Source organism: Phascolarctos cinereus, unplaced genomic scaffold (assembly GCF_003287225.1).
Source record: "Phascolarctos cinereus isolate Bilbo 61053 unplaced genomic scaffold, phaCin_HiC Scaffold_9;HRSCAF=440, whole genome shotgun sequence".
Classification (NCBI taxonomy): Eukaryota; Metazoa; Chordata; class Mammalia; order Diprotodontia; family Phascolarctidae; genus Phascolarctos; species Phascolarctos cinereus.
Window position 1 is genome coordinate 188736307 of NW_027556402.1, and position 25827 is coordinate 188762133.

A 25827-nucleotide genomic window follows, 5' to 3' on the forward strand; every position below is an offset into this window, starting at 1 on the left:
CCACACTAATATAAAGATCGATAAGATATAATCTCTTCTCTCTTTTGTATATAACAGGGGACCTGCTAATGAGCTCAGCCCTTAATGGACTCCATTCTCAGACCTCCTGGTAGTTCATTCTCCTTACCTTTTGAAGGTCATGTGTCTGTAGCCATCTCCAATACCCTTGACCTAGAAGAAGGAACAATAAAGGCAAAAGGGCAAAGAGCAGGTTCCTATATTCTCATGTGCCTTTCTCCTTCAGAATTATTGCTCTTCTCTCACCAGAATGCAGCCGGGCAAGAAGGAGTCAGGCCAGAAGGGACAGGCCCAGGTTGACTAGTGCCTTTTCTATTCACCCCTGTTCTGGCTAATCTAAAAGGTTCTTCTTCACTATGGGTAAGCAGACTGGAACCAGTGACTGAATGCCCATTCGTGTTCCAAAGTTCACATGAGAATTGAATCAGCCAAGCAGCTGATGGCACAGTGGATATAGCCTGGAGTCAGGAAGACCTGAGTTCAAATCTGGCCTTAGATACTTACTAGCTGGGTGACTAGCTGTGGTAGGTAATAATATCACCTACCACACAGGATTGTTGTGAGGATCAAATGAGATAATAATTGAAAAGCAATGGCTTGTACATAGTAGGTCTAACATAAATGCTTATTCCCTTTACCTTCTCTCATGCTCATAAGGGCTGGATTCATTGACCAGAGAGTACCTTGTTGCATATAAAATGAAGGAGTGTACTGAATTATTTCTAATGTTCATTCCTACTCTAAATTTAATGGAACACTTAGCAATGCTATATTGACCTCTTGATCAGGACATAGTTCCTTTCAGTTTAATTCATAGAGTCTTAGCAATGGAGGAGACAACCCATACCTCTTGAAATCCCCTTTATATGATTCCTGGTCTGTCATCTTCTAGACTCTAATTGAGGGAGCTGAGCACCTCCTGAAGCAATGTATTCCATTGCTGGATAGTTCTATTTGTTATACAGTTCTTTCTATCTTGATCCAAGATTTTTTCTCCTATATTTCTCCTATATTGATCCTATATTTTTTCTCCTTCATCTCCTGGTCTTAGTTCTGGTCCCTAGAGCCTCACAGAATGTAAAAAAAAATAATGGTTGGGTAAAGGAAAGGCTACTTTGAAAACATTCCTCCATTCAGAGCTCAGAGATGACAGATGGAGTTTATTGTTTGTGAAATAGCTGGAAGACTAGTGTCATTGGACCTAAGAGTATGTGGTGGGGAGTAAGGTGTAAGAAGATTGGAAACAGAGGAGAGGGCTATGTTATGCACATGGCCATGGTCACGTGACCTGACTTGACCAGAAGAGGAGATTCAAGACCTAGTCCTTTTGATCTTGCACTATTTCCTTTCAGTCAGCTAAGAGAATGGCAACCTCTTGTCAATTCTCTGACATGGATCTTTTCCTTCTCCAAGTAGAGACTTGACCCTCTTCCTCTGCTTCCTCCCTTTCCCCTTTCTTTTTCCTTTGGGTTGACTTCTCTGAGCCTCTGTGTCCTCATCTGTAAAAGGATGGGATTAGACCAGGGGATCTTTATGGTTCTTTCCAATAGTCAACCCTACTCTCTTTTTCTCTCCTCTAAGTAGGCAGAAGAGAACCCAGAAGTGCTTACTCTCTAGAGATAAGGTGTGCAACCTTTATCCAAGGACTCGTCTAGTTAAGTTCAGAGAAGCCCATCTCAACACCAAACTATTAGTGCTCTCTGAAAGTAGAATGGACATTGTCAGCAGTTTTCCCCTCTTCTCTTGGTGCCTCCCCCCCACCCCTACCCCATCCCAGAGGCTTTAAGGAAAGAACATATGACAACATTGATTATATTGTTGGGGAGATTTTTATTTGGGTGTAAGTTTGGACTAGAAGGTCCCTGTGCCCCTTTCCAGCTCTGAGATCCTGTAATTCCAGGATGCTATAATCTCTAAAAGTTTGGCCTCTTAAGAAATCAATGTTTTTTCAACCTTAGAAACTCATACATATCATGAAGGAGGGCTTGGTATTTGTATCAGTGGAAAGATTACCTAAGCTGATGAAATCATGGATCTTTTGAAGGTGAAGAGAGGATGACTTCAAATGTCCCGTTCAAAAGTGACCAGCTTGGGAGGCTGTATGGAATATGTGCAGCTTTCTCTGTATGACTTTAGGATCAAGAAGAGCTGAGTGTAATGCCCACCTCTGTCACGTAATGGACCATCTGACCCCATGTAGCTCTCTATGACTGAGCTGCAGGATAGGTGTTTATTTACATTGGGAGGAGGAACATCCTCATTAGGAGACCCTTTTGGCTGGATTTCAGAGTATGGGAGGGAGAGTAATACACACCAAGGCTAGAAAAGTGGGTTGGGGCTAGGTTGTGAAGGGCTTTAAAAGCTAAATCAAGGAGTTGATGGTTCTTCCCAGAAGCTGAATTCAGGGAGAGGTTCTGGCAGAGGTAAGAGCCACAGCGCTGGTGAAGAGAACAGGCCAATGGCTCTAATTTGCCACCAGCTAACATGGAGTTGTAAACAGAGACAAGTGTGACCAATGCTAGCAGGGTTCCTTTAGCTCCCAGCAGAATCCTTTCTGAAGGAAGTAACATCTGACTGAACTTTTGTTCAGTTTTGTTTTGAAACCTTTATTTCACAGGTTGCAGGTACTCTGGGGCCATGTTTTCAGGATATAAGCACATTGTGCCACGCAGAGGTATTAGAATGATCTCTCCACAGAGATCAGCTGGTGAGGAGCTGGTCCCCTGAGGAAAGTGACAGATGACTTCTGCTGGACAGGAGCAGAATTACAGGAGCCAGCAAAGAACTGAGCTATATGGGGCCTAAGGGGTTGGGAGTTGAATTACAGGAGATGGAATTTGAGAAGGCATCGAAGGAGGGCTATGAAGAGCAATTCCTTTCTGCTGCATCCTAATGGAGGCAGAGAGGGAAGAGGGATGAGGGGCAGCAAGATATAGGAGAAAGAACCACAGAAAGGGGCTTTGGAGATGAACACTTATAAGTAAGAGGAATAAATCCCAACCTCTCCCCTTTCTGGGGTCCCCTGAGTAGACATTTCTGCAAAGGAAAAAAAAAACATGAGAAAAGGTTTTGGGAAATGCACACCACAGAGAACACAGCCTATAAAACCAGTATTTAAATATATGAAAAGACCAAAAGCTAGGGGCAAAAAAGTTCTGAACAATCACGAGGAAGGAAAAGAAACCCCACTAAAATACTTTTCAAATTTTGTTTCCAGACTTTAGTCTGGCAGTAAAGCTCAGTGCCTTTGTCCACCTCTGTGCTTGTCTTTCGCAGTCTCTTTTCTCGAATTGCCTTTCTATGATATTAGCATAATATTTGATATTCATCCAACTTATATCAACTGGTTTTAAACTAAGCAACAAAGGGCTCTTTGGCCTGTGAGGGGGTAAGGGGTTCTTGGAGAACAAGGACCATTAGGAGAGTAATTCAATTAAAGCAACCTCTAATTTTTACAGCCCATTTTCTGTTCCATGCTGGGACAGTAAGAGGGGCTGGGGGATGCTGGGATTTCATGACTCCTAAGAACATGATAACTTGGTGGAACACAGTGTCTGGATTGAGTTAACAAGGCAGGCAGTGAAACAATGGGAGTTGTATTCTACCATGGCAAGGCATGTAGGAAGCTGGACATCATGATGCTATTAATTATTTATACCAAACAGAACTGGCATTGGTTCCTGGGGCCAAGCTCAGAAAACAGCATGAGCCACCAAACTGGCTACCTCTAAGTGTGTTGATGGCAAATCTGTCTATGGTGCATAGAATGGAGAGCTGGAAAGGGTCCTAGGTGCCATCTTGTCCACTCCTTTACAGAGAAGGAAGCTAAGCCAAAGGAGGAAAAGTAACTTGGCCCAAGTCACTAAGTTGGTACTTAGTAGAAGTATCATTTGAACTCAGGTCTTTTGACTCCAAATTCAATGATGAAAAGCTAACCACATAGGATCACCAGATGTTAGAGATGTAGTGGCAAGTCATCAGGTCATTAAAGAGCTGGCATAGGGAAGAAGGATTTGATTTCTTTCTTGGAGGCACTACGGTGAGAGGCTCCCTACTGCACTGGAAAGAACACTATATTTGGAGGCCAATACCTGAGTTCAAATCTCGCTTCTGACACTTATTACCTGTATGACCTTGGGAGAGCCTTAATTTCTCCATCTGTAAAATGAGGGGGTTGAACTCAATAGTATCTAATGTGCCTTCCAGCCCAAGCTCAATTATTCTATTCTGTTGTTCAGTCATTTCAGTAGTATTTGACTTTTCATGACCCCTTTTGGGCTTTTCTTGGCAGAGATACTGGAGTGGTTTGCCATTTACTTCTCTGGCCCATTTTGTAGATGAGGAAACTGAGGCAAACAGGGTTAAGTTACTTGCCCAGGGTCACACAGCTAGTAAGTGTCTGAAGCTGGACTTGAACTCAGCAAGTTTTCCTGACTTCAGATCTGGAGCTCTATCCACTGCTCCAACTAGCTGCCCCTGAGTCTATGCTTTGCCCCAGATAGCACATGTAGGAGCAGTGGGTATAAGCTTAGAGATACATTTCTGCTGACACTGAGGGAAACTTTCCTCTGGATTAGCACTGTCCCAAAGTGGGATATGCTGCTTTCTGAGTTCATGAGTTTCCCCAGTTATTGGAGGTTTTTAACCTGAAGCTATTTATCCAAATGTTAGGAATCTCAGGGTTGAGAAAATGATAGTGACATGGAGGGGTAGTGAGTGGCCCCAGACTCAGACAACTCTCATCAGTTTATTGAAAGGGCAGCCTCTAAAATGATCCTGAAGGGGTGCAGTTTGCTAATCAGAATTTAAGAAGTTACAAGGACTTTCTAACCCTAAGTCCAAAGCTTGGGATAGATTTGTGCATAAATTCACTTTCTGGTGAGTAGCAAAGAGGAGATAAAAAACAGATTGAATCCTGTTCTGGGAGCACTTGCCCTGGGTTTGGCTCTAACTGGGTATTGGAGCCTTATATCTTTAACTGTGATGAAAGGAGTGAAAGTCCATCATTTTCAAGAAGAGGCTTTCTAGCTACTACATCCTGGCAGATAGGAACTGAGAGTGTTAGGAGGTACACAGAAGAGATGAAGTCCCCAAACTGGGAGCAGACAGAAAAAGCCCAGAGATCAGCAGAGGCATGTAATTATGAGAGACCTGGCAGAGATTACACACCATATCCACTCATCTATCAGAGACCGTATGCTTGGAAGAGACTTCACCCCACATAATACAATGTGATGATGGTCCCAGGAGACATCAGTGGCCCTGTAACACCAGAGGCATGAGTTGTCCTTGCATGTCACAATTATTCTCAGTGTATGTGTCCTTTCATTTGTGTATTCATTAGTTGTATTCACTCTTCTCACTGATGTTGTGTATATTTGTGGGAGAGTGTGCCCTAAGTTTAAGGATGAAATATTCCTTTGACCTTTTTCTTACTAAAATGTTATTTTATTAAATACCTTTGCTTCAAACTAATTGTGCCCTCTGGCTAATTAATAAGTATAAGCACCTTGATGGGAATTAATGGGTTTCTTTTTCTTTTTAAGATTTAGACACTCCCCCCCCCCTTCCCAGAGTATATTGAACCTAGGCTAGCTTCCCTGGGGGAAGGGGTGAAATAGGGAGTGTCCCACATCTAAAAATGGTGTGTCTCAGGTGCTACACCCACGTGCTCACTTATTTTCCCAACCCATTCCGTTAATATGCAAAGTTCCCAGATGTCTCCTCGCAGTTGAACTATCAGCCTTTGTGGCTTCATGGACTTCTTAGCCCTGTCTATTTCTCTCTCTCTTTTTTAAGGCAATTGGGGTTAAGTGACTTGCCCAGGGCCACACAGCTAGTAAGTGTTAAGTATTTGGTCTGAGGCTGCATATGAACTCAGGTCCTCCTGACTTCAGGGCTGGTGTCTATCTCCTTTTTTTTTCTTTTTTGGCTAGGCAATGGGGTTAAGTGACTTGCCCAGGGTCACACAGCTAGTAAGTGTCAAGTGTCTGAGGCCATATTTGAGTTCAGGTCCTCCTGACTCCAGAGCCGGTGCTCTATCTACTTCACCACCTTGCTGCCCCCCCCCGTCTCTATTTCATAGGCTGTACCTGACAATCTCAGAGATTTGAGTAATTATGGAGAGGACAAGGGAGCTCTGAGATGCTTTTCACCACAGCTCTGAGAATGATCCTATTAAGTTAGGTGGCAGGAATAAAGTCTAAACTTTTTTTCTGGGGCTTAGGGCCCTCCAGTACCAGATGTTGTTAACTCCCTTTCCAGACACATTATAATTAATACTCAAACATTTTACACTCTAACCAAATTGGGTATTTTATGCCCCCCCCATGGACACACTCTCTATTTTCAAGCCTATATGCTTTTTTCACCTTGTTCCTGATGCCTGAAACATCTTTTCCTGAACCCCCAATCACACCCCCATTGGCTTGCTAAATTTTTACACATCCTTTAAAGCCCAAATTAAGTGCTGAGTCCTCCATGAAACTTTCTCTGATCCCTCTTATCCCCCTCCGGTGAGAATTAAGTAAGACACTGGAGATAAGGCAGAGGTGGAATCAATAGGACTTAGGAACCAATTGGATAGAGATGAGGAAGTGGGAAGGGGGAAAAGACAAAGAAAACACCCAAATTTCAAATGTGGGAGACTAAGTGAATGAGGTGTTGGATATAAATCGAATGACTGCTAAGGTCCCTCTCAGCTCTAAATCAATGGTCCTGTTCTAAATCGTGTGCAACCCATTTCCTTCATTAGTGCTAGGCTGATTTAGGCAATAAAGCATCACTGGTAAACAGCACAATCTCAGAAAGAGAAGCAATTTAAGGGGATTAGATAACAAATTCTATTTTAGATATGCTAAATTTGAGCTGCTTCTGTGACTTCTGGGTGGAAATATTGTGTAGGCAACTGGAGATTTGGGTCCAGAGCATGAGAGATGACAGGGTTGGAGACAGAGAACTGTCTGCCTTATTATATACCAAAGAGCAGGGACAGCAGATAACATAGTGACATGAATTGCACTATGCTTGCAATTGCATAGCTTGCAATAGCTTGAGAAATTTTATTACCTAAATTAGTTCAGCAATAAGGAGGGAAACTGGTTCCATACTATTTGCAACAGAACATAAATTTAAAGCAGAAAGGATCTTACAATTCATCTAATTCACATCCCCTTATTTTAAAAATGAGGAAACTGAGGTTCAGAGAATTAAAGTGACTTGTCCAAAATCACACAGGTGGTAAAATGGCTTTGACTCCAAAGCCAGTGCTCTATCTGCTTTGCCAATCTGTTTCTCAGATTGTAGATGAAAGCAGTTTGCCCAAGATTACCTGGTACTTAATACAATGCCTGGCACATAGTCTTAGAGACTCAGTTCCATTCAGGAAGTACTGATTCAATGCCTACTACATGCCTGACACTGCGGTAGGTGGTAGGAGGCACAAAGGTAGTCCCTGTTCTCAAGGGGTTTATGTTCTAGTGGGAGCAATAACAGATTCTCAGAGAAGCAAATATAGACAAAGTAAAAAAAAATTGTGGGGGGTAGTATTAAGGATAGGGCAGTTAGGTGGTGAAGTGGATAGAGCATTGGGCTTGGAATCAGGAAGACTCATCTTTATGAATTCAAATCCAGCCTCGGACACTTACTAGCTGTGTGACCCTGTACAAGTCACTTGATCCTGTTGGCCTCAGTTTCCTCATCTGTAAAATGAGTGGAGAAGGATGTGACAAACCACTCTGGTATCTTTGCTAAGAAAACCCCCCAAATGGAGTCATGAAAAGTGGGTCGTGACTGAAATGACTGAACAAGTGTTAAGGTTAAGAAAAGATGGCCTTAAGTAAGAGGTGTCACGTGAGCAGAGCCTTGAAAGGAGTTAGAAATTCTGAGGGGGAACATTCCGGGCAAAGGGGGAGGGGTAGCTTGTGCAAAGGCGTGGGGGAGATACAGTAACGTTCTCTAAGAAAAAGAGTCATCTACTCCGGTCCCCTTGTTTGATAGATGAAGAGTCCATGACTATAATGTGAGAAAGCTCTAGATTTTTATGAACTCTCAGGGACTCCCAATTTCCATCAGAAAGATGAGAAATTAAAAAGGAAAACCAACAAACAGCAAAACCCTTCCATTCTCCTTCCTGCCTCAATTTAGCTGCCCATCAAAGCTGCTTTTCCCCTTCATTCTGAGTAAGTCACTCTCACCCATTTGGCCTTCAAGAAACTGGGGTGAATATATGGATGGTGGGCAGAATTGACTTTTATAGCAGGGACTAATTCAATTCTGGGGGTGAATGGTCCAAATAATAACTGCATTCACATCAGCAACGTTGTTTTCCATCTCATTGCAAATAACCAATTAGTAGCTGCTGGCATAGGGCCATTTCAAGTTATAAGGCCAACTGGCAAAAAATGTCATTTTGTTCTTGGCTTTTGATTTGCTTACTGGGTGGCAGAGGCCTGTTTTGTAAGACTCGGCAACAGCCTTCCCATTTGGAGAAATCAGACAATGGCCCAGCTGGCCTCCTGGTGGAGGGTTCCTTATTCACCTGGCATGGAGCCAGCAGGCCACCAACTTGGATGACCTTTATCTTTAGTGATTTGAGTGGGGGAGGGAGCTAGGGTGAGGTTCAGGGAGGAATGTTGGCTTTGTGACCACAGCTTTCTCTTCGGGATGTGTGTTTTGTTTCCTGGTTCCTTGGTGCTCTCATTAGAATGCTGGACTTGTTAGGACACCGATGTGGGAGTGAAGGTAACAGTTTTTAATAGTCAGAATTGAAGAAGATTGGAAGTGAGGTGTTTCTGGCCATAAGACAGCAATTTTGCTGAAATCACTGACCTTTACAGTTAGAAAGGCCTTTAGAAGTTATCTAGCCATACTTAGGGTCAAAGAATCATAGGATTTGTGTGTGGAAGGAACATTAGAAGTCAACACTTCATAGATATCATAGATTATGAAGATCGTGGATTTAAAGCTGCAAGAGACCTTCAAAAGTCCTCTAGTCTACTGTCTTCATTTTAGAGGAAGTGGAGTTCTAGAAATATTAAATGATTTGTCTAACCCCTTTCAGAGCTGAAGACACTAAGTTCCCGAAAGCTCGGTTAAGACTTGAAGACAGATAGGATGTTCTTTGAACTAGAACCCAGGGAACTCAGAGATGGACTTGTGATTTCATTCATATAAGGAATTCCTAGAAAATGAAATTTCCTTTATCAATGCATCAGTACATTATCTGCATCTTAGTATCTTTCAGAATTGTTTAGTGGACCAAAGGGTTAAATGTTGTGCCCAGGGGCACAAAGCTAGCACATGTCAGAGGTGAGACTTGAACCTGGGTGTTCTCAGCTTCCAGGCTGTCTCTTTGTACACTACTGCCTCACCAACCAGACAGACAAATTAGACCCTTTTAAGAGAGGCAGCATAGTAGGATAGATGGACAGTTGGCTTCAGAATTCAGAAACCCTGTATTCAAGCCCTGCCTCTGACACATACTGGCTGTGTGACTCTCCATAAGTTATTTAACCTGTCAGTATCATCACTGATATTGACATGGATGCGATTATTCTTCGGACCATTCATCCCTAGAAATGAATTGGCTCTTGAAGTAAAACTAACTCTTTACATTTGAAAGTTGCAAAGCATGTTTTGTTCTGTCCTTGTAGGGGAGGTCCCTTCACTGGGAATTCCTTATTGCGATAAAATCACAAAACAGAATATGGAGTTTATGAGGCTGCATGCCATAATGGGAGTCAGGAAGACCTGTGTTCAAATTATGCCTCCCACACAAACTAGCTGTATGACAATGGGGGTGGGAGTAGTGGATTTAAACTTAAAGTGCTCCAGGTAACTCTCCAAGACCACAAATTAGAAAAGAATTGCTGAACTGTATTGTTGGAGAGAGTTTCCACACTGGGAGTTCCATATACTTTTGGATCAACAAGTTCACACTTCTTCCCTCCCCCCTCAAAAAAGAAAAAACCCAGGAGGGTTTTTGGAGGTAAATGTGGAAGGATATATTTCAATACACCAAGAAAGAAGTTGGAGTATGTGTGTGCATACACAGACACATTGTTTGATACCCTTGGGAAAATGAACACCAATATTCCATTCTTAATTTTGCAGTTTTTGTGTGTGAGTGTGTGTACAGAGCATAATACTGGCAAAGGGTGGGACTAACATTTGCAAAATGACTAACTTTAATAATAATGTTAATAATCCTAACCCTGATTGCAGAAATTGCATAATGAGCTGGATGCGAGCTGAGTTGTTTCCCAGCCAGGTCCATCAAATGTGATGCAACATCTTTGCCAGGTGCCCGAGGGAAGGGAAGCTTATGCCTCTGCCCTGCTGAATAGAAGGTGCTGGTGGTAATAGAATTAGGTAATTTGAGACCTCGAAGCGGCCTTAGAGATCACGTGGTGCGATACCTTCATTTTATGGTTGAGGAAATATAGCCAGGAAAAGGGACGTGATTCAGCCAACATCCTAGAAGTTAGAGGCAGGGCTGGGATTCAAGCACTGGGCTGATTCCAATACTACTGCTCCTCCCACCAGCCCGAATTGTCTCACTGAGTTAGCATCTCTGCCTTTACATTGAGCAAACTGAGGTCTGGCTAAAAAACAAGATTAGTTCTCATTTTTATGTCAACTTAAAATTTATAAAGCACTTTCTTCTCAACAGCCTTCAGAGGCACACCAAGGAAGAGTCATCATCCCTGTTTTTTAGAGCAAAAGCCTGAGGCCCATAGGGAGCTAGAAGGGACCTGAGAACAGAGAACAGAGGATCACAGAATGATGATGAACCTTAGAATATAGAGAATGGCAGAAAGAGAATCAACCTTCTAACGTAGATTGGTGGGGGAGTCTACAGACTCTTAGAATCTAGGATGTCAGAATGAGAATGAACCTTAGAACATCAAACAGTAGGACTGAAAAGGACTTTGGAGGTTGTCCAGTGAAACCTATACATTTTACAGATCCATAGAGAAGAAACTAGAAGGTATGTGACTTACTTAGGGCCTCTCAGTGAACTGGTGTCAGAGTCAGGACTGGACACTAGGGCTTCTGACTGTCAGTTTAATGATCATTCCACTCTACCATATTGTCACCCTGTTTCATTCTCTCAGGTGTTATCATGTCTTTGCCAATCAAAGATTAAACAAAAATTAGATGAAAATATCTCTGAAATAATGAACTAAATAGAAGAGTAAAAGTTGATGGGAATCAACTTTTTATAATATTTTTAGGAATAAATGAGGATGGCACAGTGGACAGAGTGCCTGACCTGGAGTCAGGAAGACCTAAGTTTAAATATAGTCACAGACAGTCACTAATGTGACCTTGGGTAAGTCACTTAACCTCTGTTAGCCCCAGTTTTCTCATTGTAAAATGGGAATAATCATGGCACCTACCCGACAAGGTTGTTGTGAGGATCAAATCAGACATTTTTAATGTGCTTAGCACCGTTCCTAACACATAGTAGGCACTATATAAATTTTTATTATTATTAGTTATTATTATGTAGGCATTTATTATTATTATTATTATATAAGTATTTAGTGAGAAATGACAAGTATATAATCCATCTTCATTTCAAAGGTGCACCTTAGCTCATGGTCTCACAGTCTGTGATTAATTAGATCTCTATTTTATTCCAATTGTTATTAATCAGTTTGATATGATTTCATAGGGGTGGTGATTATAAGTTCTATATATTAGGCCCTAGGGCTGTGAACTGCAGGTTACAACTTCACTTGTTTAATCATAGGAAGCTAACTAGGGGATCTCCACCCTTGTTTTTCTTTGTTATAGTGACCAGGCTCAGGAGGTGACTCAATTACATGGAAATCCCCCCCAGCTATTTTTGTTGCCCCTCTGGCCCTTGTTATGCCTCTATTGCCCAACATGGGGAGATGACCATGAGCACTTGGCCAATGAGTTACCCTGGTTGACGGCCTGCAGGCTACCTTTCTACTGGCCCATCTAGATGTTTTGACATCTTTTATTAGTCCAGTCCGTGGGTGTGCTTGTCAGCTTAGTAGGACCTCCTGAAAGGTCAAGATGAAAGATCTATTGAGTTTGCTCACTAGCCCATTTTTCAATCAATGGGATTCTGTATTTTGTGGAGACCCTCCTAGAGGGTCAAGGACAAAGTCTATCCATCAATAAGACTGTGTTTCTGATCCGCTCCACGTGCATTTTCTGGGTATCAAGCACTGTGAAACTAAGGCCTGGGAAGAAGGGGACATGTCAGATTGTGAGGAAGATCTGAGGTCCACTTCATTAGACGGGGTCATGGACCTTTAATAAAGTTCCATTGGCTCAGAGCTCTGCCTCAGTGGTTTTCTTGCAGATTAGACAATTTACATCAGCACATCTGTAAAGAGCAAAGTCAGGAATCAAGTTCAGATTTCCCAACTCCAAATTCACTGCTCTTTCTAATCACTAAGCCAATAAACAAGCAATTATTAGGCACCTACCATGTTCTAGGCACTGTCCTAGAAGTGGAAGCTACCAATACAAAGGCAAAATAGTCTTGCAACACCAGGTTCTAGTGGAAAGACTGAACTTTTTTATATTGACCCAGAGCCAGAATATACCCAGTAACAGCTTCTGCAGTCTTGTACATTCTCCCTCAGGTCTTTTTTTTTTCCCCTGCTACAGTTTCTTCAGAACTATTTAACTTGCTCAAGTCTTCCAGTTAAATCAGATTGTCTTTTGAATAAACTTTCCGTAAGACCCCACCCTCAGACTGCACACATACATCGAGGAAAGGCCTTGAGCCAAAGATGAAGCTGGGTGACTCATCATGAGGAATGTCAGGGTAGGATCTGTCTCCAGAGTTTGACATGAGTAATCAGAGACAGTACTTGGCCATCCCCAGAATCCTGAAGAAGGGAAATTCTAACATTTTCCTTCAGTAAATGTCTCTCATGTGATAGAACTTATAGAAGATCATAAATAATCAGCTGGATTTCACTAAAGGAGACACCCTTTTCCTACAAAGCAATAATTCATAGCCATTCCAAGAGGGCATTTTAAAACCAACACACTGTACCCCACTTGAAACCCAGCCCAATCTTTCCCACCTGTTCTCTTCCAACATATCCTCTGAACTCAATGAGACCTTAGAAATCTCACCTAAACTGCCAAGTTTTACAAAGAAACAGATCTAGGCAGTTGAAATGACTTGCTTAAAAATCATGCAGATAGTTGAGCAGAAGAGCAAGACTTGAACCCATTTCCTTTGACTCCAAATCTAGCATTCTTTTGATTACAAAATCTCAGAGTTGGCAGGATCTCAAAAGTCAGCTCCTCCCTGATTGAGGCATGAATTCCCTGTACTACATCCCTGCCAAGTGGTTATTCAGCCTTTACGTGGACAGTTCCAGTGATATTATGAGTCAGTTCACTCTACTGATTAATTCAAACTTTAGATTCATTAATTAGTAATCCTACTTAATTGGAAGTTCTTCAATGAAGACAATACCAAAGTCAGCACATGTATAAAAAAAAAAGATCTAAATCCAAGAGAGCCAAGGAAGAGAATCAATCAATAAGTACTTATTAAGCACCAATGGTATACCAGGTGCCATGGGGGAGCACTGAGAATACAAAGACAACAATCAAACAATCTCTGTCCTCAAGGAACTTACATTCTCAGAGGGGAGACAATTCATACATATATAAGTAAATAGAATAAATATAAATAAGTGGAGGGATGGTGGACACTAGCAGATTTTTTTGGGTGTGAGGAGAATCAAGGAAAGGCTTCACATGGAAGGAAGGTGTTACTTGAGCTGTATCCTAAGGGCATGATATAAAGGGTAGGTGAGAAGAGATCAGATTATATGCTACATATAGGCAGGGGATATAACTAGGGCAAAGAGATGGAGGTGAGAGACAGAATGCTCTGTGTGAAGTCAATTTGGCAAGATTCTAGAAGGGAATAATGTATAGTGGGGCTGGAAATGTAGATTGGGACCATGGTGTGGGGGACTTTAAAACCAAATGAGGTCATAAATTGAAGTTCATTGGCCTGTAGTTTGCAGACTCCACTTGCTTCACTTTTTGGATGATCAGGTCACCATTTGCCCTTCTTTAGTCCTTTTTCTTTCTCCACAGTCTTTCGAAGTTCACTGACATTGCTCAATTTTTCATCTGCCAGTTCTTTCTGTATCTAAGGATACAGTTCATCTGATGACAATATTCTGTGTATCTGATTTTTTGCTCAATTTTTCATCTGCCAGTTCTTTCTGTATCTAAGGATACAGTTCATCTGATGACAATATTCTGTGTATCTGTTTAAAGAAGGTACCTAGCTTATGCTTTCATATACTTTTTAATTTAAATATTTTATTTTTCCAACTATAAATTCCACTTTTCTCAAAAGTAACAACAAATATTAGCATTTGTTTTTAAAAATTTTGAATTCCAAATTCTCTCCTCTCTTCCTTCCCTTCCCCTCTCCCTGAGAAAATAAGCAACTTGAAATAGGTCATACATGTGCAGTCATACAAAACATATTTCCATATTAGTCATATTGTGAAAGAAAACATAAACCAAAAAATGGAAAAAAAAAGTAAAAAAAATAGTATGTGTTGATCTACATTCAGACTCCATCAGTTCTTTCTCTGGGGGTGGGTAGTATTTTTCCTCCTAAGTCCTTTGGAATTGTCTTAGATCATTGTATTGCTGAAAATAGCTGTTACCCAAGTTGCTCATCATACAGTATTGTTGTTACTGTGTACAATGTTCTCCTTGTTCTGCTCACTTCACTTTGCATCAGTTCATGTAAGTCTTTCCAGGTTTTTCTGAAAGCATCTGCTCTTCATTCTTATAGCATAATGGTATTCCATTACAATCATATACCACAGCTTGTTCATCCATTTCCCCAATTGATTGGCATCTCCTCAATTTCCAGTTCTATGACACTACAAAAAGAGCTGCTATAAATATTTTTGTACATATAGGTCCTTTTCCCATTTTTAAAAAAATTACTTTAGGTTACAGACCTAGTGGTGGTATTGCTGGGGCAAAGAGCATTGCATATACTTTTAATAATTTGTTGTTGTTGTTGAATTGAATTGACATCTGAGGCCATGAGCTGTATTATATTATATTTTTTTTCTTTTTGCTTCTGCTGGTTATTTTCTTGGATTTTGTCTCTTGTAAATTTATAGGTATGACTTCCTTATGAAATTACTATGAATCTTCCTACATTTTCAATAGTTCTTATAGTACCTAGCTTGATGAAGAAATGTAGGCAGGATTCTCCCTTTCCACTTTCTTTTCAGTTTAAAACTTGATTATATTTGCAAGATTCTGGGCAAATGCATTCTTACCAGATTTTATTAGGTATTCTCTATCCCTGACCAGGAGCATCTTATTACTGGAATTTTAGTGATGGCCTAGAAAGCCAAAGCAAATTCTCAGACAACATTGTCTTCAGTATCTTTTATTTCCCAAATCTCCCTTTCTCTTCTGAAGCCCTTGCCTTCTTCAATTATCAGCAATGATGAAACACTGCCTGTGTTCCTAATGTCTTCCATTTCTTTCTTAAGGCTTCTTAGTCTTTATAATACTTTGTAATTTTCTTGCAATAATATCACTTGTGCTTGTGTGAATTATCAGAAGTGGGTAGTAGTCCTCTAATTAGACCAGCCTTAGGATGTTTCCTGTCATATTGTGGATACCTGCCTTAGAAATACATTAGAGTATTTGTTGTTTGTTTGTCAGTTTCTTTTGTGTGTGTCTGTTATTACCAGATTGACAAATATCTGCTTTGGTCCCCTTTGGCAGAAAGTCACTAACCGTAAACCACAAACCACAAACCATGGTAATCACTTCTAACTAATTCTTCTCTTCTTCTGATCCTCTTCATTTTCCAGCAGGCTCTGGATCTTTCCTCTGGATCTCTGGATCTTTCCAACTCACCCCAGAAACCTCTTCATCCTGGAATATCACTTCAACCAGGAAACTTCCACCTCCAGAAGCACCCTCTGCTCCTGGTAACCCCTCCCCCAATTGGACAGCTCCTTCCAGAACTTCCATTTAAGGAGGGCACCCAGGCCAACCATCTTTTCATTTCCCACTATGCTGTACTCATCTGGATTTCACCATCTTGTCCTCATACTGAGTACCTTCTCCTCATCCCTTTTTCAGTTTGCAAATCACTTTACAAATATCTCATTTTAGCCTCACGACAACCCTGGGAAGTAGGAACTCCTACTATCCACATTTCAGATGAGGAAACTGAGGCATACAGAGGATAGATGACATGCCCAAGGTCACATAGGTAGTAAGCATCTGAGGCTGCATTTGAACTCAGGTCTTCCTTTCTCTAGGCCCAGTGCTCTAACCACTGTACCACCTACTTGCCTTACTTTGTATGACCTTGGGTTAAATATGATCTCTAAGCCTTTCAAGTTTTAAACTGATGATTTGTGAATGAAATAACCTAAGCTTGGTGTTGTGCTCTGTATGACATTTAACAAAATATCTGACTTGGAACCAGGGTGGGAAGGTGATAATCTAGCTCTACTCTTTCCTATTTGGAATTCATCTAGAGTATTTATTAGGTTTAGTACTTAACACCACACTTTAAGAAGGCCATGGATAAGCTCAGAAGAATCCAGATGAAAGTGATGATAAACAGCCTTGAAATAATATTAAATGAAGGTAAATGGCAGAGATAAGGATTTTTTTTTTTTGCCAGGAGAAGGGAATTAGTTGGGATATGATTTCTGCCTTAAAGTATATGAAGGGCTGTCAAGTAGACAAGACCTTGCTAAGGGTAAAACTAGGGGCAATGGGAAGAGAGGGTTATAGAGGCAAAACTAGGGTTGATTTAAGGGGAAAAAAGACTAATAATCAGAGCAATCTCAAAATAAAACAGATTGACTTTGGAAATAGCAGGTTCTCCAACACCAGCAGTCTTCAATGACTGAATTGTCACATTGTGGTCATGTTTTAGAGGGGATTCTTGCTCAGGTATGGGTTGGAGTAGATGGCCTCTGAGGTCCTTTCTAGCCCTGAGATTCTTCTATGGTTTTTAAGTAAAATAACAGAATTACATATAGAGAGGGCTGGAAAGAACCCCAGAGTTTATCTAATTCAATGTCTTCTTTGTACAGAGTAGGAAACTGAGGACCAGAGAGGTGGAGTGGACCTATTCTTAGTTGCATGAGTTTATGACAGAGCCAGAAATAGATTAGGTCTCTTGACTGTTCTCCCTTCCACTGCTATGGCTAAAGAATTAAGGGTCCTCATAAGTCCTTCTTTCTCTGGGTATGAGAAGGCACCACTTTTTACATCCAGCAACTTGACGCCTCCTCCTACGTAGGATTTTATTGTTCTGTTCTGAGGTTTTCCAGGGCCCTGTGCCCACTGACTACTTAGTGGATTTTCATAGCAGCTGAAAAAGTTGAAACTCTGCTGAAACCTTTAACTCTGTATTAGCTCATGAAAGCTGTTCTACACCTCTGATGGGCAGTTCACTGCAACATGGGACTGGTTAGAATGACTGAGTCACAGACACGTCTGGACTCTGACATATCAAAGCTGGGATCCCAGGAAAAAAGAACCTAAATCTATTAGTGCAGCTCCATGGCTCCAGAAACCCCTTAATAGTCTCGCGTGCATCCAGCAATTGTTTTTATGCATTCTTCCAGTGGGGCGGGTGCAATTGCTAGCTGCAGAAATGAAACGTGGTTAAGGATTTATTGCCATCCAGAGTTTTTAGGAGTACTGTTTTATATGTCTCTGTTTGCATGGCTTCATCATCAAATAAGGGAAAATTAATACCACAAGACAGCCTCTCTCATGCAGCTCCAGGAATTTCTATGGAAAGGAGAAGTATGGCTTTGGCTGTTATATGGCCTGATGAAGTCCTCTTGGGCTGTATCTCTACAGGACAAAAGGATTTTGCAAGTGGACTGTATTTTTTTTTTTTTTGCTCCCAGGGCTTTCTCTCTTCTGTTATGAAGCTGAGGGTGATGGGGAGAATGAGAGCTGCAAATTATACTGAAGTGACTCTCTTGTCTTAAAACTTCCTTCTTGAAATCCCATTTCTTTACCTTACTATGATTCAGTCAAGTTCTTTCACAACCATCATTTTGTTTGATGCTTACAATGACTTCATCACATAGGTGTGGCATACAAACATCTCCATTTTATAGATGAAGAAACTGAGTTTCAGAAACTTTGGATGATTTGCCTGAAGTTACATGTAAACTAGTGGTGGAACTGGAACTTTTTTTCAGTTTTGTTTAATTCAGCAAAAACTTATTGAACTTCCTGTAATGGGTCTAATAGTTCTTTGTGTCTCCCTCTTCCACCCCTTCCAGTACATAGTGAATACTCGGTGAATGCCTGGTAAATAAATACTTCTCTCCCAATCTCACAGAGCACTTTGATTTATAACTCTCATACCCTTACCATTTAATATTGCATATTGTGGTCATCTCTGTTTTCATCTTATTCTCTCCTAGACCACAAACTTTGTGAGGATAGGTCTCAGTACTTGACATTAGAACAGGGCTTGGCACAATTTATGCTTAATAAATATTCATTTCATGAACAAGCAGATACTAGGGATGCTTTAGAAGAGATTCATTTATCATCTAGCAAGCTTTCTGTTCTTGTTTAGTCATTTTCAGTCACATCTGACTCTTTGTGACCCCATTTGGGATTTCCTCGGCAAAGACACTGGAATCGTTTTGCCATTTCCTTCTCTAGCTCATTATACAGATGAGGAAACTGAGGCAAACAGAGTGAAGTGATCTGTGGAGGGTCACACAGCTAGTGTTGGAGGCTGGATTTGAACTCAGGTCTTCTTGACTCTAGGCCTGGCGCTCTAGCCACCATGCAGTGTAGCTGCCTTTATAGCTAGCAAGCTAGATAAAACACTTTATTAAGTGTTTCCTAGGTGAAAGGCTTCATGCTAAGCAGTGGAATACAAATAAAAATAAGAAAGACAGTCCCTGTGCTCAAGTTGCTTATATTTTAATAGAGGAAAACAGCATTTAAAAGGGAGCTGGAAGAAGGGAGTAGTACAAAGAGTAGTACAAAGACTTCTCTGCACCATGGTCCAAGTAGAGGCGGCTTGGAGGGGGGTGATCTGGGAAGTACAGTGGGCTAGGCTCTGGACTGGATGTCCCTTAATGTACCTTCCAAACCTGAAAGCCTTCAGATAGGACAACAGGCTATGAAGACATTTAAAACAAGAGCAATGCTAAGCATAATGGGGACCAGTGCGCAATCTGATATCAGCTTCCCTGTGAGTCCCTTTCCATTTTTGCCCTCCTATGCCTAGAGTCTGACACTGCAGTTCGCCATTATGGCCTGTCCTTTCTGGCAGTGCTCTTTGCTCTAACTCTTTCCTGACTACTCCTCCCTAGTCTCCTACCTTTGACTAATGTCCCATTTCCTCTACTGGTTTGCTTTGCTAATGTAATAAACTAATGAGATTCTATAAAGCGTCATGGAATGATCATTGGATTTGACATCAGATGACGTGGGTTTGAGTACTGACCCTGACAACTACTAGTCCTTTTACCTCTCTAAGGCAATGGGAATAACAACACCACAGAAAAGTAGGCTTTTAACTGGAGCCCTGAATTACTCATCCCAGAGTAAGGACTAATCGTTGGAACATTAAACCATGCTACTTATTCCACTGAGCTTGGCTCTAAAGAGAAAGACTAGCAAAGCACATTGCTTTCCTCATGCCTCTGTTCAGTTTTAATTAAATCATAGAATCAGAGAATTTAGAGTTAGGAATGTCCTTAAAGGTCATATGGTCCAAATTCCTAATTTTTTAATTATACAAACTGAGACTCAGAGAGGGCGTATTCCTCCAGGAACATCAAGCCAAACAGCAGAACTGGGACCTGAATCTAGCTGTCCTTATTTCTAGCTCCGGGATTTTTTTACCACGTGCTTCAAGTATAGTCTTGGGTAGATTATTTACTTTGTATCTATATCCTCAGCTTCCTCATCTGGAAAATAAAACCAGATAATTTTGAAGGCACCTTCCCCTTCAAACATTCTATATCATAATTAATGTTTGATATAAGGAAATTCTCGTGACAATCAGAGCTTTCCAAACAATGGAATGGGTTACTTGGGAGGGTCTGAGTTTCCCCTCTTTGTAAGTCTTCAAACACAAATTGTTATTAGATCTGTGCAGAGAGACTTCTTTTTCAGATTGGTTGGACTGGTTGTTCCCCATTGTGCCTTTTGACTCTGAAAATCTGTGACTCTATGATCAAAGATCCATTTTAGCTATAACAGTCTAGATTCTAGGTCCTAAGGTCCATTATAACTCACGATCCTATGATGATATACTTTTTATTGCCCCAAAACATTATGGTCATTGCTGAGGTACAAGGATGGAGGAAAATCTGAGAATGCAAATTATGGATAGAAGCCAAACAGGGGGCACGTAGGTGGTGCAGTGGATAGAGCACCAGCCCTGGAGTCAGGAGGTGCTGAGTTCAAATCTGGACTCAGCCACTAGCTGTGTGACCTTGGGCAAGTCACTTAACCCCAATTGCCTAAAAAAAGAAGAAGACAATTTGCCTCCCGAGTTTGAAGGTGCTGTGGAGTATACAGGAGACAAGGGATAGGGGCAGTAAGTTTGAAAATCAGCTGGGGAAAACGAGAGGAATTTGGGAGGAAGTATATTATACAACCAGGAGTAGAGAGAGAATTCTTAACCACAAAAGGGATAAAGGTCATGTTAAAAGATAAAGTAGACAATTTTAGTTACATTTTTTTTAAAAAGAAAAGCTATTGCAGAAACAGTATCAATGCATCAGAAGTCAGGAAGCTAAGAATTGGGGGGAAATCTTTGCAGCAAATATCTCTGATACAGGTCTTATATTCAAGACTCACGGGCAATTGATACAAACATATAAGATTAAAAGTCAATCCCCAACAGATAAGCAGTCAAAGGGAAAGGAAGAAGGGAATAAGCATATAATAAATGCCTACTCTCTGCCAGGCATTATGTTAAGTGTTTTTACAAATATTTCCTCCTTTGATCCTCATAAAAACCTGGGAGGGACATTCTAATATCATCTCTATTTTATAGTTTAGGAAAATAAGGCAGGCAGAGGTCAAATGACTTGTCCAGGGTCACACAGCTAGTTTCTAATGATGGACTTGAAATTAGTTTTTCCTGATTTCAGGCCCAGTACTCTATGCACTGTGCCACCTACCTGCCTCTAAGGATAGGATTAGGGAGTTTTCAAAAGAAGAAATGAAAAATATCAACAATTGCATAAAAGAATGTTGCAAACCATTAATAATAAAAGGAATGCAAATTAAAACAACTGGAGTTTTACCTCCCATCAATCAGTTGAAATGTTGGAAAGGCTATGTGAAAGTGAGGCACACTAGTGCACCATGAACTGGTTTTGGAGAACAACTTGAAACTATCCTAGAAAAATCACTGAATTCTAATATCCCTCAATCCACTGGCACCACCACTGAACATATATTCCAAGCAGGTTAAAAAATAAAATAAAAGACTTGTATAGAAAAGTATCTGTAACCCAATTTTGGGGAGTAAAGTACTAAAAAAAATAGATACTCATCAACTAAAGAATGGTTGGACCAATTGTGTTATATGGATGCAGTAGAATATTATAATTTCATAAGAAACTATAAATGTGAAGAATTCAGAAAAAATATTTAAGGAGACTGAAGTAGCAAGAAATAAGCAGAACCAAGAAAACAATTTTGATGACTGCAATGATTGAGACATCATAACTCTGATCAATGAAGTGACCAACTGACTTCAGAGAAGTAGTGATAAAACATGCCTCCCTCCTCCCAGCAGAGAGCCCATGAGCTATAGCTATGGAAAAAGACATGACTATATTATGAGTGAGGACCCAGACCATACTCTATGCAAGCCTATGTTATGGAATAAAGCATCAGTTGTAAGATGTGATCAGTAGGTTGGGGTTTTGGTTTTTGTTTTTGCTCACCTAAACTTCCTTAATACAAAGGAGTTTTGCGTTTTTGGTGATGGGACATTGGGAAGTGACAGTGCTATTAAAAACATCAATAAAGTATTTATTAAAAACTTAAAAAATCAACTGGGGAAATCTAAGGTAGATGATGATACACTCTTTGGTGAGTGCTGTAATATCATGTGAGACAAAGTCACATGTCAGAAGTATAAATAATGATAGTTGGTTGTCAACTTGGAATGTTGTTTATATGACATTGAGATGACCTTGAATCTTAGAATGTACTTCAAAGATGCTGCTGTTCCGGCTGTTATTCATAGATCTTCCATTGCACATTGAAAAGATTAAATTGATTCTGTATCATTTTTTCATTGATCTTGTTTACAGTTAACTGATTTTGTCCTGTAACTGCCCAAGTCATGGTTCTTTGTCTCTGAACTTAGTGCAGAAATTCAGATTGTCTGTAATTAGTTAAGTTTAGACATCCAGTTCTCCTGATTATCACTTTTCCATTCTTTCCTCAAGGAATTCTGCTATCTTTGGGGGATGCAGGTGGACACCAGGGAGTCTGGTCTAGAATCTTTATACAACCAAGCTATCCTTCAAGGATGTCTGGTTTGCTATCCAAAGAAGTCTGACCATTATCTTTTAATCTTGCAGATTGACTCAAACAGCAACTACTTCTTAGTCACAGAAGTGAAGGAGACGGTTGTTGCTAGCCCCTCATTCCCAACTTCCAGTCAATCATATTGTCCCCCACACTTTGGCTACCTGATGAATCATGATGTCCTCAACCCCATGATGTTACCTACCTGGTTTTGTTTTTTTTTTAACCTTATAAAACTGAGTTGTCTAAATTTTGGGGTTTTGGGCATAAATCGAGGCAAGTAATTGATGCCTTTATTAATATATTTGCACCCTGCTAATAAACTGTTATCTTGCTCAGAAAAAACATGCCCCAGTTTACCCTTATTGAATTTCACTCACAACAACATCAGTGTAATTCCATGAATTTCCTATGCAAAGCATCCTTCTCTAATAGTTCTCTTCTAATGCTTTATCATGGCATAGATATGACTGTGAGATTGTAAAGGCTATTTTGGTAAGTACAATATCCTTTCAAGTAGGAAAGGCTTTAAATATCAGCTTGGGTAAGAGATGTCTGTCATCCAAGGCTCGGGCTAGATAGTTCTAAAGTGGTTTATCACTAGAAAGTTGGACATCGAATGACGATTTTTTCCCCTAGCCACAGATGCTCATGAAACTGTTCACCAAAGAGCAGAAGTATTTTAGTCACTGCGAGTGGAGGTAGCATTAGTACTGATAAGGACACAGATCCTTGGAGTATTAGAATGAGTTAAATTCTTATTTGATGGGATAGCAGTTGAAAGTGAGGCATAGGATGGGTTCCTCTTCAATTTTCAGTTCAACCCACCTCTTAAGTTTTGGCTGCTAGAGGCACCCTTAATAGAACCACACCAGTGATCCAGGGCACTCAGCTGAGTGATTACCAAACTATTTTTGCATCAACTGTAACCCTTCAGCTTGACTTCCCTTTGAAGCAGGAAATATGTATTATAGGAAAAATCTCTAGTCCTGCTCCATCTTCTCATTTGCCTTGCAATTCCTTTCTCCTTTTATTACGGTGGTAAAAATAAGATCATTGGGAACCCGCAAAGAAATAAAAAGCCGTTTCATTTTCCTTTCATTCTTTTCCTCTTAGCTCCCTAATCATCCCATTACTTCCTGTTCTCCCCACCCCTTAGTTCTGTTTAATTTGACATCCTTCCATATCTCTTTGTTCATCTACCCTGCTAATCTGTTATGTCTATACTTCTCTGGCTAGCAGCACTCTCAGGTAGAAGAAAGTTACACATCCTCAAGGTCACCAGTCTGGATTACTGGGAGTTCAACTCTAGCAGGTGAGCAGGAGCATGGTCAGCCACGCTGGGTTAGTCATTGTGCCAACAGGAGGCAGGGGTGGGGTGAAGAAAAGTAGTCATGGAATCCTGAGCCTTTGGCCACTGAAGGTGTTCGAGTCTAAGTCGGTGGACCACTTGTTGGGGTTCTTATGGTAAGATGTGGACTCACTATGTTCTGAGGCTCCTCCCACAGTAGAGATCTTCTGATTCCAGAAGTCACAATGTCTGAGCCAGAAGCAACCTTTGATACATGTTAGTACAGATCTTCATTTTCAATCTACTTTTCTCGGTCCTCTGTCTGAGTATGCACAGCACTGTCTGGGAAGTCTACAGGGAAATGTCCAGAGCCAAAGTCCAATGGTCAATACGACAAAGCTCCTTGGAGTCTGTTGTCCTTCAGAGGAGCTATTCTGTGGCAGTAGTTACTAAAATAGCTACTCCCAGATTTCATTAGAATATAAATTCCTTGAGGGCAGGTACTGTTTTGGATTTTCTCTGCATCCTCAGCGATTAGCCCAGTGCCTGACACAAGGAAGCACTGAATAAATGCTTGTTGATTGCTTCCGCTGTTTTTAAGCTGAAGCAGACAGATTTCTCCTTTAGTTACCTGACTTACCTGCCAGGATTTACAGGATTTTCACTGCCCTTTTGTAACATCCTCTGGCAGGAATACTTTTTTCTGAAGGATAGAGTGCCTACCTTTTTGCTGATATTGAAATGGTCTGTTTTCCTGTTTTTTTCTCTGTTTTATTCTTTTCTCATCTTGTTTTTCCTAGGATGGAAAGAAGCGTTATTAAGCACCTACTATGTGCCAAGCACTGTGTAAATGCTTTACAAATATTATGTCATTTGAGACACACAACAACCCTGAGTCAGGTGCTATTATTATCCCCATTCTACAGTTGAGGAAACTGAGATTAAGAGAATTTAAGTGACTTGCTCAGGGTCACACAGCTAATAAGTTTTTGAGGTTGGATTTGAACTCACACCTTCCTGATTCAAGGCCCACCACTCTATCCACTGTGCTATCTCGCTGGCTATGGTTCTTCCTTCTTGAAATCATGTATTCTCTTGCTTTCTATCTCATTTTCTCTGTTTAACTTTATCTTTACCTTTTATTGAGTTTATTCTCTAGTCTCACTACTTCTTGCAGGCTCTTGTTTTTTTTCTACCTTTAAATTCTATTTTTTTCTCATCTACTTCCTCTTTTTGGACTTCAACTTCCTCTTCTGGAAAGTGAGGAGGTTATTCTAGTGTCTTCCAGCTTTAATACTCTATGTTCAATATTCTAAGGTCCCTTCCATTCTAACATTCTTTGTTCAGTATTCTCAGACCCTTTTTTAACACTAATATTCTATATTCTAAGGTCCCTTCCACTTTGAAAAAAATGTTCTATGTTTTAATTTTGTTCCATGTTTAATTTTAATTTTGTTCTATGTTTATTTTTTTTTTGTTCTATGTTTATTAAATAAACATCTACTAAGCCCCCACTATTGTGCTAAAGGTCAGCAAAGTGGATAGAGTGCTGGGCCTGGAGTCAAGAAGACCTGAGTTCAAATATGGTCTCATATACTTACTAGCTGTGTAGCCCTGAGCAAGTTACTTAACCCTGTTTGCCTCAGTTTCCTGATCTGTAAAATGAGATTGAGATGGAAATGAGAAATGATCCTTGTCAAGAAAACCTCTAAAGGAGTCATGAAGAACCAGATATGACTCAAAAAATGGCAAAACAACAACATGTGTTAGGGCCTTTGTTAGATGCTGGGTCTAAGACGGGGCAGTTGTTTTAAGTGGGCTTCATTTAATGTCTCATGGGATATGAACTGCCTGCATTTTTCCGGGGTCTATGAAAACCTAGCTATATTTTTCCTTTGCTCTTGATGAACCAATAACCTTGAAAATTTGAAAATAAA